This window comes from Phalacrocorax carbo, chromosome 8 (genome assembly GCF_963921805.1).
Source record: "Phalacrocorax carbo chromosome 8, bPhaCar2.1, whole genome shotgun sequence".
In the NCBI taxonomy this organism is placed as follows: Eukaryota; Metazoa; Chordata; class Aves; order Suliformes; family Phalacrocoracidae; genus Phalacrocorax; species Phalacrocorax carbo.
In genome coordinates, this window is record NC_087520.1 from 43,252,370 (window position 1) to 43,257,356 (window position 4,987).

The 4,987-nt window shown below is 42.1% G+C and overlaps 1 long non-coding RNA gene across 1 annotated transcript; it reads right to left on the reverse strand.

Moving 5' to 3' along the window:
- Nucleotides 1-2,002: 2,002 nt before the first annotated feature.
- LOC135314596 (uncharacterized) lies at nucleotides 2,003-3,817 on the reverse strand. Its single transcript, XR_010374105.1, has 2 exons — nucleotides 3,338-3,817; nucleotides 2,003-2,987 (listed from the first exon to the last, which is right to left on the reverse strand). It is a non-coding gene; the product is annotated as an uncharacterized LOC135314596 (long non-coding RNA).
- Between the last annotated feature and the right edge of the window lie 1,170 nt (nucleotides 3,818-4,987).

Genomic DNA, 4,987 nt, shown 5'->3' on the forward strand with positions numbered 1-4,987 from the left:
ACTTTTCTTCTCGCTAACAGAAGCTGGCAGCAAATATATTTAAAATGTAAATATTTAAATACTTACTTGCAAGGACAATTACCTTTTTTTTCTTGTTCGTGACTTGATTCATTCAGAAGCTATAAATACCCACTCAGGAAGCCAACGTCTACGATGGGTTTTGGGGAGCAATTTAAACCCTCGTTGGCCAACTGGCTTCATAATTATAACAAGTAGGTGTACGAAGCGCGCACACGTGCAGGTTTTTCCCTGCGTATTTTAAATCAACCAACAGACGTGGATATGAAGTAACGTGGGTTGTTTTGTGATGCACAAAAATATCGCGGCGTCCAAAAAAGACAATACTTGTTTATAAGATACAGACTGGGGCTGCAAGGTTCATTTAGCCTTCAGCTTTCCCCTTGGCTTATTCTGAGTGTGAAATAATTCCCCGGAATGCCTGAGAAATGAACATTTTTATTTATTTTGATGAGCAGGCAGCAAGGAAAAAAAGCTCCTGCCTGCTATCAAGGCAGAAAAAAAATCACTGTCGCTTCTTTTCCCCACGCTGGCTGTAAAATGTACAGAAATGTAAAGCAATAAAAATTTTATGAGGGGTTGTTTTTATAATGTTTACCAACCTCATGCCTCTACGACGCTTTCCAGAAGATAGCATTTTAATAGGGCTTCTTTCAGCCGACCGAGATAACCGTAAGGGAAAAACCCAGTTTTAGTTTTTTTTCGTTGCAGCAAATCGAGCAGCCTGGCCCTGCCGCCTTCTCGCTTTGCAATGCTTTATTTTCAGCAGTCTGCTCTCCAAATTTCTTCCTCCGGCCCTTTTTGCTTCGCTGCAACCCTTTGGTAATGTAAATGTGAAAAAAAAAATAAATAACATAGATGTAAAGTTTAACCTTTGCATCTTATCGAGAATTAAAAAGCTTAAGGGGGGAAATAAACGCCTGGAAAATGTTTCTAAGGAAAAAAGCTAAATTATCGATAGCGTTATTAGTTTTGCTGCTAATTTAAGCAAAGCACAAAGCAAGATGAGCTTGATTTTGAGACTTCCTTTGAGCAGCAATTTCTTTAAAGAATTACATGATTGGGAACGACCTCCTGCATTTTTCTAAACGTCAGAGATTCATCTTTCGCTCGCTCGCCGTTAGGCTGCAGGGGCAGAGAATATCTCCTTTTCATAAAAGAACTGTTTATTAGTCTAAGGTTCATCCCCTGATTTATCGATTCGGATTTCCAAAGCCCGACGGGCTGCGCGCACAGCAACCCTGTGTGCCTGTCGTATGTTCCCAGCTGACGTGTTTACAATATTTTTGATTTACACCTTCCAGGTGTTCTTTTGGAAAATATCACTGCCTTTGCTTTACACGTTTTTACAATATATTTGTGGTCATCAGCAAGCTTCCACGTTTGTAACAGGGGAAGTGCCAAGGAGAAGGGTTTTTTTCTTTAACTTGCTGGTGAGATACAGAATTTTGGCTTTTAGAAATACAGAAAATTGATGGGCCGAATTAGTAAAATTCCCAGAGCAGGTATTTTAGATTAAATGAGGTTATTTTCTCGGAGAACTGGCTGTCAGGCTCATGCTTCTGGTGCGCCTCTCTCAATTGCGATGTCAAGCAGCCAAATCTTTACTCTAAAATGGGGGATAAACAACTTCCGAAGTTCTGCAGCTTCACCTTTTTTTTGAAGAGCACAAATTATCATCACACAGAAAAATTACGCCCCAGATGCCGTCTTAGTGTCACTTGTATATGCGGCTGTATTTTGCCACGCCAGGCTTTTCATGTAACTGAGTCAAAATTAACCACATATGATGTATTCTGTGGTTGCCAAAATGGGGCAAATGAAACCATTTTTTTCCTGCATTTATTTTTTCTAATACCGTGTATGTTTAGCGTAGGTTTTTAACAGTGGATTATTGCTGCCTCTGAGTTTCAGGTCAGAAGCCAGGCTTTGTTGTTAGAAGGCTTAGAAAGAAAAACTATCGTTAATTAGGTGGTACAAAGTAACTTCGAAAGTTGGGGGTTTTTTATTCAAAAGGAATACATTTTTATCCTTCAGTGCTCAGATCACTTCTCTTTCAGCCCAGTCAGTAGATTTTACGCATGTTTTCTCACCGTTTACCTTCTACCTACTTCAAGTAAATCATTATTAAAATTGCGTGCACACAGTTAAGCAATATTCACAGAAATAATAGATTTTGACAGAAAATTAGTCCGATCCCACAGTATTTTTCCAGATAAATCTGCATGAGAGTCTACAGGATCTTTACCTGCAACGGAAGATAACTCAGACATTTTACCTGTTATTTTTATCTCTTTCACTAATGAAGTACTTCGCTACTTTAATTCTGTTCTCGTGCGCTTAGGAGCTCACTAACTGGTCTTGAGCTCCATTTGATGCACAAACCCCCCGCCCCGGTGCCCATTTGAGCTGAGAAATAGGGATAAAATGCACATCAAAAATGCGAGCAGCATGTGACAAGCTGTCGGGGAAAAAAACACGTCGCGGCTGCCGCCGTGACAAACCCGTGCCAGAAATCGTGGGCAACGCCGAGGCCGCATCGCGCGTCGGCAGCTCTAGGGGCTGTTAGTGGGGTCGACCTTTCCTGCCTGGGCTAAAATGAAGGAAAAAAAATTAGGGATTATTTGAACCTCTTTCTAAGTGTGCGGTGCTAACAGCAGAAAGGGAGTCTAGAAATGCAGATTATTTGATCCTTATCTAGCTGTCACCAGGGGCTCGCAAATCAAAACTTGCAGCTTTCTGAGGGCACGCTGCATCTCACAGGCGCAAACGCCGCCTGCAAACTCCCGAAGCTGCAGTTCTTCGAGCTTTTCCTCCAACTCCCCTCCTTGAAGAGTTGATCTCAATAAGCGTAACAGCTCTGGGGTTCGCTGCATGGTAACCGCTGGATTCCTCTTTCCCAAGCAGCTTCGCTTGGTGTCAGCGAGCAGATCCAGAAAGCGAGCGGTCGCATGATAGAGGTTATTTTGCTGATTTTTAAAAAAAAAAAAGATATTAAGCAACTACTTTTAGCTCAAAAGCCAGTAACGTAAAGAGAAATGATTTGACAGTTGTCAATGCCTGTTAAATGGGTAGGCAGATTAGCAGCCTTACTTTTTAACATATAAACATCTGAAACCCGTTTCCTGTTTAAAAAAAACCAAAATCTAGGTGGATGACCTCAGGCAGAATTTTTTTTTTTATTAACAAATGTGAATTGTACATCATCATGAAAAAAAAAAAAAAAATGGCCACTCTTGGTGGTCTTGATACATTCTGTATATGGGAGAGTGAGCGAGAGAAAGGGGAGGAAAAAAAAAAGAGTAAAAATAAACTTTACCTTCTCACTTTCAGGGTGGGCAATGCCATTCCAGCGTCGGGGTCTTCGGCTCTGGGAAGTGTTAACGCTGTCACCGCAGCCCCGGTCCCACCGTCAGCGCTCCGACAGCGCTCCGAGGAAAAACATTCCCCGAATTCCTCCTCCTTCCTCCTATCTTTGCTTCAGATCCACGCGCCGCAGGTTCGTGTCGCTACTGTCAAACGGCACGGGACACGGCTAATCTAAACCAGTGCCGACCCAGAGTCCGACTCCGCAGCGAGGAAAAACATTGACAAATTTGCTGTTTTAAAATGCTTTCTACTCTTTCCAGTGTGCGTTGGCTGTTGTGTTGTGTTTTCCTTTTTTTTTCCTCTAAAGCTATAAATACACAGCACCAGCTGCAACATGTTGCTGAAACCCGCTTTATAGATCTAGCCGTGTTCTGACATAACATGTTTTACTGGCTTTGGGTTAAAATTTTATATTGGGAGTTAACTTTCTGATTTTTATGTCTTTAATGGTAGCAATGGCAGCTATTGCTGCTTAATGCTCTCCCCCAGTGAGGATGCTCTGAAATCTCATAAAAGGCACCGTATAAAGGTAACACATGCTCAAGCATCCATGTACTTCTTACATAATGGAAAAAAAAACAACAAAAGAGAGCGCTATCTTTTTTAAAGCAGTGCATATTTCATGTTTATACGCTGATTTAATGTAAGGTCCTTGGCAAACCACATAATCATTAAATTTGCCTTTATTTCCCCATCTCTGGAAGTGGGGTTATAAGATTTCATCGAGCCGGGACGTGTTCAGGACGCTCAGTTTCCTACTGTAGTTCTGCTGTAAGGTTTGAGGGCTTTGCGTTGGAGCAAAACGCAGACCTTGACCTCAAAAAGAGGGAACGCGGGCTAGGTGGGATCTAGATAGCGCTGGCAAAATTCAAAATATTTAGGCCAGCTAAGCCCGTACGCACCAGTATTTCTGGGAAATCGCAGGTCTGACAAGCGTACGGGTGTTAGTGCATGATTTAATTTAGCATTAAAATGCATAGATAAAACACCCGCTCTGTAGACTGTGCAAGGCAACTTGTACCCACCATCGGTGTCACCGGACCCAGAATTCATAATAATGCATTTATAATTATTTATAATAACACGAAACTGCCCTTCTTCACCCGAAAAGCTATTTTTAGGATGCTGCTTGGAGAGGGGCATTACGGTGGACGCCGACATCCATTCCCCACAAATGCCAGCAGTTATTTTTCTAATGAGCGATTACTCTAGCATTAAGTAAATCAATTAATCTTCTGTGCACTCTTGCAAATGAATCCTCATATTATCTGTATACGCCGTCAGCCGGGATAGTTTAGAAAATACCAGCTCCTATCTTATCTTGTCAGCTCATACGCTGATGGGGGGGGAAAAATAATGGCTGAAAGAGCCACAGGCTAGGATAATTAGTAAAATCAAGTGACTTGCTGTTTGTTTGCTTTGCACAATGAACTTTTACCCCTCCACTGCCACTCCTCCCCCCAATTTTCACCATCTTATCATACAGCATTTGACATGACAGGTTAATGAGAAAACCCCCAAATTGGGCTTCTGCAGCTAATTGTAGCAAAGGTGGCTCTTTGCTGGGGCGGCTCAGTGATCCGGCTTCTTCCCCCCCGTG